Source organism: Protopterus annectens, chromosome 13.part0 (genome assembly GCF_019279795.1).
Source record: "Protopterus annectens isolate FY-2018-M chromosome 13.part0, PAN1.0, whole genome shotgun sequence".
NCBI lineage: Eukaryota > Metazoa > Chordata > Ceratodontiformes > Protopteridae > Protopterus > Protopterus annectens.
In genome coordinates this window covers 72450053-72458986 of record NC_056747.1, presented here as the reverse complement: position 1 = coordinate 72458986, position 8934 = coordinate 72450053, and the positions used below count along the sequence as shown (strand labels likewise).

The window sequence follows — 8934 nt, the reverse complement described above, 5'->3', positions numbered from 1 at the left end:
CTCATGTTTTCAGTGTTTTTCAGCCACTTCAATAACATAATGTTTGCACAATCCCCAGTGCAACAATCTCTCCACATTATTATGCCTTTCAGTATACAGTCCTTCTGCCATTGGTGTGTTGCAACTGGTAACAAGGTGTGTGACTGTTTCCAATTCAGTTTTACAAAACCTACATTTACCTGTTTCTCCCACATGTTCAATGAACTTTGTAAACCAGCCTGTATGTAGCCCGCTATCTTGGGCTGCCAATATTAACCTTTCATTTCTTGGTTTTAATTCACCTCTTCTTAACCATTCCTGTGTTTGTTCTTGATCAACATGAGGTTCTTCCAGAAGTTTTCTATACTTGCAACTATATTTATGTTTTTTCCACATTTCTTGCCTTCTCATCTGGTCCTTCACCTTTTATTCTTTCTTTTGTTTTTTGGCAAGTTCAGTTGCTTCCTGTTTTTTATCTACTTCTGGGTTGATTTCCATTCCTGCTTGATGTCGATATGCTTCTGCTAAATTAAGCAGAGAAGTCATCTTAGATTTATTCTCCTCATGTTTCAAAACTTTCACTACATTTGGAACTTGTGAGGTCAGTAGATATGTGTGGAGTCCCATGATTGCAGATCTATACATGTAATCAATTTCAAGGAGGCCCATCCCTCCTTCGGAATGGGGAATATATAATTTTGGTATACACTGATTTTTATAAATCATTTGGCGAGCATGAAGCATCCTTTCTGTTTTAGTATCTAATCTATCCAACACTTTTTGGGGCCAGTCAATAACTCCAAAACTATAAGTTAGGACAGGAAGAGCAAATTGATTTATGGCTTGGATCTTGTTTCTAGATGTCAGTGCTGTTCTCAGGATTAATTTAAGTCTTCTAAAGTATTCCTTACTGAGTTTTCTTCGCATTTGTTCATGTTTTATTGCTGATCCTTCATCATTTCCCAAGTATTTATATACTCCATCTTGCTCAAGTTCTTTTATATCACATTCTTGTCCCAAACTGATGTTTTCCTGGTGCTGCAGTTTTCCTTTTAAAAAGGTTGCTTTTGCACATTTATCAAGACCAAATGACATTCTAATATCATCTGAAAAAGTTTTGACAACCTGCAGCTGTGCTTTCAGTTCCTCATCTGATGAGCTATACAGTTTTAAATCATCAACAAAGAGAAGATGAGAAGTCATTAGACTTTGTTGTTTTCTAGGAGCCAAATTGTAGCCATGGCCTAAGCTGTTAAGTAAACAGCTTAATGTATTAATGGCAAGGAAGAATAGCAACGGTGACAGAGAGTCACCCTGGAATATTCCCCTTTGAATTTTTATCCCTGGGATAATAATCTGTCCTTTATGACGGCTTAATTGCAAAGTGGTCTGCCATTGTTTCATGGTTACTGTAATGTAGTCAATCAGTGTAGGGTGTATCTTATACATTTTTAAGCACTCTTTTATCCATGAATGTGGGATACTATCAAATGCTTTTTTTGTAGTCAATCCATGCCATACTTAGGTTCTTTCCCTTCTTACAGTTCTCCACTATAACTTTATTTAACAACAAATGATCCTTTGTTCCATATGACTTTCTTTTATTGCCCTTTTGTTCTACTGCCATAATTGAGTTTCTTCTAAATTACTATAAACTCTGTCGGTGTCAATACACGTGTATAGTTTATATGTCATTGGAAGGCAAGTTATTGGTCTATAATTTTTAGGGTAGCTTGCAGGTTCACTGTTAAGTAAGAGCACTGTTTTCCCTGTTGTTCAGGGTGCGCATATAAATAGTTCTCACTCATGGCTAAATCCGCATGCAAAGATGTTAATACTTTTAACCAAAAGTTAGGTACTGCTTCTGGGGCTGGGGTTTTCCAGTTTGAGGCTTTTCCTAACTTTGTTTCAATCTCTCTAGCTGTTACTTCATCCCATTTCATATCCTGTACCTTTAAACTTCTTATTCTTTCTTTTACTTCTTCTACCATTTAGCATCCTTGTTATGTTCCACAGGATCTTCATAGATACTTCTCCAAAATGTATTTACTTCCTCTTTTTTTGGCCGTCTATCTATTCCTTTTACCTTATTTCCCAGTTCTCTATAAAACTTTTTTGGGGCATCAATAAATTGCTTATGTTGTACTTTTACCTTATATTTATTTGTGTATCTTTTAAGTTTTTCTGCCGGTATTGAAATTTTTAGTTTATTTGCGATAGTGCATGATAGATCCTGGTCTGTTCCAATACTGTGCATTGCTTTAATCACATCTATCTTTCTTAGTATTTTTGTTGATCTATTCCCTCTTCTATATTCTTCTAACAGTGACACTTCCTGTCTTAATTGCTTTAGTTTTCTCTATTCGACACTTCCATGATGGTATTCAATTTCTCCCCTTCCTTTCTCTCACTACACAGTGCTCTTGTGGTAGAACTTTAACAGTTATTAATTTAGCTGCACAGTAATATATCCTGTTTACTTCTGTTATATCACATGTATCTCTATGGACAGACTTAATTACTGCATTTATTTGTTTTATTAGGCTTCTTACTTTTTGGGTTTTATTGACCTTCTGCGGTCTATTTCTCTCATTGATCTTAACATATCTATCCGTGTCCATTAAATCAAGCAACTCTTCTCTTAGCTCATTTTTTTCCAAACTGAGGGCACATCCCTTGTTTTCCATTTCCTGTGGGTATCCTATAGAAAGTTCTACAACATCTTCCTGTGGCACATTCTCTTCAATTTCATCCTGTGTCATCCATTGTTCTGTCATATGGGAACTCACTGCCCTATCACTCCTCACCGTTGACTGCATTAGTGTTCCCACAGTTTCCTGTTCCTTTCCTTGCTGTCTAGCTTCAATTGAACATTTATACTGGTTTCCTGTGGGTGGCACCTGACCAATTGCTTCCTGTTCCACTGGTTTCCCCTTAATTTGAATATCTATTGCTCTATCCTGTTGTGGTCCTTTCTGCATTTGATTTTCTACAATGAATCCTCTTTGCAGCTGTTCCATAATCTCAACTTTTATTTCTTTGACTTCACCATTACTAATCTTTTTTTCTACTTTTCCCCTTAGTCTTCTTATTTTTTGTATTTTAAAGTTTTCCATATCTGGATTCCTCTACCTGTATTTCCCTTCAAATATATTTGGTGCTGCTCTTTTTGTATTGGTTAGTTTTGCTTTCTCTTTTGCATAAATATTACACCATATTAAATCTATTTTCATTTCCCCTGCCCATATTTCTTATTCACATGTCTCTTGATCTTGTTGCTTTTTCTTGTTCTGAGAACTCACTCCATCATGCTGTGATGTAGTATGTGTTAGATCTACATTAAATCCTTCACTCCGCAGACACTCCATAATTTCAACTTCTATTTCTTTGACTTCTGCTTTACTAATCTTCTTTTCCACATTACATCTTTGTGATATTAATTTTTTATTGTGAAATTTTCCATATCTGGATGCCTTTGCCTGTATTTCTCTTTGAATATCTTTGAGACTGCCTTCTCTATATTAGTTAACTTGGCTTTCTCTTTTGCATAAATATTGTACCGTATCAAATCTCTCTTTCTTTCCCATGTACCTATTTCTTTATATATTTTTCAAATATCTCTAGGTTTTGTTGTTTATACTTTCACACTTTCTCAGATGCTTCTTTTTCCAAACAGATCAAAGTTTCTTGATCTATATACTGTTTTTCAAAAATCTGTCGTATTAATGAACGCAAATTTTTATTTGAAGCTTCTGACAGTTTTTCCCGTGGAAGTATTTTTTTCTTTCCTCTAATTTCTCTCTTAATTGTTTTGTATATCTTGTGCCTGACAATTCTGGGCTTTTTACATAATAGTAGCAATACATAATTTCTTTCTTATCCTCAATACTCCACTCTATCGTCTTTATGGCTCTTCTTTGGTCAATCAATTTTTCTGATTTTTGTGAACTGCTACTTCCTTCTACAACAGGGTGGACATCCTCCCCCTGGGCCTGGCCTGGCCCCATTGTAGGAATGTTTCCATACTTTGAGGATTATACACTGTCATTTTTTCCAGTCCTGGCACCAGTGCGCTTAACAGGATTGGACACTTTTTTATCCTGGGTCTTGTGCACCCAGCTATCTTTTTTTGTTTTTGACTTACTTTTGTCCATGATCTATGCTATATGAATGCGGTCTATATTATCAGTGTTGCCTTGGTGAGATTTTGTGAAAAACAGGGTCCCCCTCACAAAGGTACTCACCAAGACATGATGATGAATTCAGTTTCAGCACTACTACTCTCCTTTGCTTGCTGACTTTTCATCTCTCCATTAGGACTCCTTTCATATCTCCATTAGAACCCATGTGTGTCTGTATGAGTTTAGTGATGATACTTGTAACATACCTCTCAAGTCTACCACATTATAGGGAACATTTGGTACTGCAAGTCTTAAAAATCCATGTTTCTCCCAGTTCCACATTGAAGCTGTCTGTCACACATTTAGCTATCCAGTGTGTGTGTGTGTGTGTGTGTGTGTGTGTGTGTGTGTGTGTGTGTGTGTGAGTGTGTAGGCAGCAACATAAAGCCAAAACATTCTAAAGGTATTGTGACAGGCAGCTTCCAATGGTAATGTTGGGCAAATGTATACACACACACACACACACACACACACACACATATATATATATATATATATATATATATATAGATATATATATATATATATATATATATATATATATATATATATATATATATATACACACACACACACATATATATATATAGGTTCATAGGTTCATAGGTTCATACTAGGCTATCTGCCCGAGGGCATTTACAAGCCTAGCCCATAGTTTTGTGGCTTACGCCACCCCTTTAGTATGGGGAACTATACCCATTATTTTGCTGTGCCTCTGTTGAGCAGTGACACTGAGGTAATCCCTGGGGTATATCTGCGATCTCCCATCCATTGGTCGAGATTTCTCTTGAACAAGGCCAGCAAGGTGCTCTGCCTCACATATACCGGGATTTTATTCCACAGCATAGGGAGTCTTTGGGTGATGAATCTATCCCTCCAGCACGTCCTATTAATAGCCGTGTCGAGGTTTAAGTCTCCCGCCCTTGTGGCTCTGACGGATCTAGATTTTTTGAGGTGAAGCATATTCATCAAATCTGGGTTTGACATGACCTTGTATGTTAGGCAAAGGTCACCTCTGAGCAAGCTGAGCGACTGAATAGAGCTGGAGTTCTTTCAGTCGGGCAGCATAGGACAGATGTTTGAGACCCTTTATCCTTTTGGTGAGGAACTTTTGTGGCCTCTCCAGCTGCTGCAAGTGTCGGGTCAGATACATTCCGAATGGGGCATTGTACTCAATCATTGGTCTGATGAGTGATGAGTATAGGGAGACTATGACCTCCCTTGATCTAGATGAGAATCCCTTCATGATAAGGTGGGCAATGTAGAAGGTCTTCCTAACTACTTTAGCTACATGGGTGTCGAATGACAGACTACTATCAACCTGGGTCCCCAGGTCCCTGATAACTTCTTCTGTACTCAGTGGATTGCCACCTATTTGGTAGCTAGGGGTAACCTTGTTTTTCCCGAAGGGTATGACTATGCATTTTTTGGCATTTAACTTTAGGCCATGGCTCTGGCACCAGTTATCCGTTTCTGTGAGACCCTTCTGAAGGATATCTGTGTCAGATGTGTTTTCTACTATGGCGCCCAGTTTGCAGTCATCTGCAAACTTTGTCAGCCATAACCCTCCTGTGTTTGCTTGTACTTCGGGAAAGTAGATGCCAAACAAGAGTGGGACCAGGACTGAGCCCTGTGGTACACCACTTGTGACAGGCTTTGAGTCTGACATGGCGCCAGCAACTCTGACCCTGTGGGTTCTGTCACTCAGCCAGTTTGCAACCCATCTTGTGATGTATGGGTTAACATTTAAGCTGATGAGTTTTTCAATGATACCCGAGTGGGGTATTGTATCAAAGGCCTTCGCCAGATCGAGGTAGGCTGTATGGACTGCCTTTCCCTCATCAATGGCTTTGGTGACTGTTTCGAAAAAGTCAACCAAGTTTAGAAGGCATGATCTGCCTTTGACAAAGCCAAACTGGGATGGATCCAAAGTCTGCAAATTCCCTATGTCTTTATTTATGAGGTCCATTATGATCCTCTCCATGGCTTTGCAGATAAGGCTTGTCAAGCTAATGGGCCGGTAATTTCCAGGGTCGGTGGAGGCACCGCCTTTGTGAAGTGGGACCACAGTTGCAGTGCGCCACTCCTGGGTACGTATCCAGAGGTAAGACTATGATTAAACAGCTGTCCTAGCTGTGGGTTTAATTCCTCATTGAGTTCGTGGAGCACACAGCCGGGGACACCATCAGGTCCCATGGATGCTGTGTTTTTGCTTTGGAGAGAGCAGTTCTCACTTGGGCGTTGGAGATGTTTGGGGGCTGCAATCGCTTGGTATAGATATCTCCTTTTGGGGAGGGGAGAAGTTTGCACTGAACCTGTCAGCCAGTATGTTGGCAATGTCTGTAGGATCAGTAATCTTCACATCATTTTGAACTAGTTCTGAGCATATCTGGGAGTTTCCTCCCAGGTTTCTAACATAGCTAAAGAAGGCCTTATGATTGTCTTTTGAGTCTTTAGCTATTTTTCTCTCAAATATATATATATATATATACACACACACACACACACACATATATATATATATATATATATATATATATATATATATATATATATATATATATATATATATATATATGTATACAGTGGATATAAAAAGTTTACTCACCTCTGTTAAAATGCCAAGTTTTTGTGATATAAAAAAATGAGACCACAAAAATCATTTCAAAACATTTCTCACTGTTAATGTGACCTATAACCTGTACAATTCAATTGAAAAACAAACAAATCTGTTAGGGGAAAAATATAAAAAAAAAAAACATACAGTAAGCTGGTTGCATAAGTCTGCACACCCTTAAACTAATACTTTCTTGAAACACCTTTTGATTTAATTACAGCATTCAGTCTTCTTGGGTACACACCTGCCATCAATTAAAGAGACTCTGATTAACCCCAAATACAGTGCAGCTATCTTAGTAGGATTTTCCTGACATTTACTCAGTTGCTTGGTACAGCAAAAGCCATGGTTCAAAGAGAGCTTACAAAGCATCAAATATTGCCAAGTCAATATGTGCCATGCTGATAGACTCCTACCCAAGAAGACTGGATGTTGTAATTAAATCAAAAGGTGCTTCAACAAAGTATTAGTTTAAAGGTGTGCACACTTATGCAACCAGCTTATTGTACATTTTTTATTTTTTATATTTTGCCCCTAACAGATTTGTTTGTTTTTCAGTTCTACAGGTTATAAGTCACATTAAAGGTGGGAAAAGTTTTGAAATGATTTATTATGGTCTTATTTTTTATATCACAAAATCCTGGCATTTTAAGAGGGGTGTGTAACCTTTATATATATATATATATATATATATATTATATATATATATATATATATATATATATATATATATATATATATATATATATGGGTCTACTACGTTAGACCGACAGTCCACAACACCTACACCCACAACACCGAAACCACAAAAACACGAAAGTTCACATGCCCGACAAACCACAATAACGACAGTTAACAAAACAAAACATTTGCTGTTCCACACAACACACACACAACACAAGCACACCAACAACCTAAAAACCTACACTATACCTTACACGCAACTATCTATGCACTAACCTTAACCCAAACCCTAACCCTAAGGTCCGTCACTATCGCACACTTACCTTACCCACACCCTAACCCTACCTTACTTAATCCGCCCCTAACCGTCAAGTCCCTCACTATTGCACACTTACCTTACATGCAACCTAACCCTAAATCCCTCACTATCGTGCACACACCTTACACGCACCCAAACCCTAAAGCCCTCACTATTGCACACTTACCTAGTCGCGCTCACACGTTTCCCATGTCGGTGTTTTCGCTGTTGGGATTCTGAGTTGTTGGTTAACTGCTCCGTCGGTCTTCTGGCATCAGTGATGTCAGTGTCGATCTTCTGAGCTTTCGTTCTAACGTAGGGAACCCATATATATATATACATATATATATATATATATATATATATATATATATATATAAAATTATACACAGACACACACACACACACATATATATATATATATATATATATATATATATATATGTATATATATATATATATATGTATATATATATATATATATATATATATATATATAGTTATACATGCAGATATACACACAGAGACTCAGACACACACACACACACACACACACACACTTGTATGTTTTATGAATTATAAACAATTATTAATAGTAAGATACAACATTAAATTTGTAATTGTAGAAAGAAGTTCACATAGTTTGTATGATGCAAATATTTACACTATCTTTTAACTGAATATGTGTAAATACTGACTTTATGCTTTAATTAACTGTATCATTAGTTTTGCATTGACAAAGCTTATTGTTATGATTTGAATGCTGCTTGACCTGTCATGAATTTCCCTAATTTCTTAAATAAATTTAAATAAAAATATATATTGTGTACAAAGTGTTATGGTTGTGAACTTGTAGCGCTGACGCTAATTACTATCTGTTATCCATAACTGGTCAACTCTACGAGCACATGTAGTCATTCGGAATACCAGTGTCTTCTGTGTAGCATATCATTGTGAGGTCATTGTGCTGACCAGTGTGTTCCTCCTGAGAAACTAAATGGGCAGTGATACTTTAAAATTCCTGAATTATACATAAATCCTTCATCCCTGTTTATGCAAATGATAGTTGTGCTACAACTGTATATACAGTTAATTTCATCTTGTCTTCCTTTTTTTAATTTCTAATACCATGACAAGAATGTATCCCATTGCTAAGTCAAAGTATGATTAAAGTT

At 37.0% G+C, this 8934-nt stretch overlaps 1 protein-coding gene across 1 annotated transcript in view; it reads left to right on the top strand.

Moving 5' to 3' along the window:
- The window catches only part of LOC122817593 (tyrosine-protein kinase JAK2-like), an 876396-nt gene that overhangs the window by 599296 nt on the left and 268166 nt on the right, over positions 1–8934 (top strand). The gene's annotated exons all lie outside the window — the stretch shown is intronic.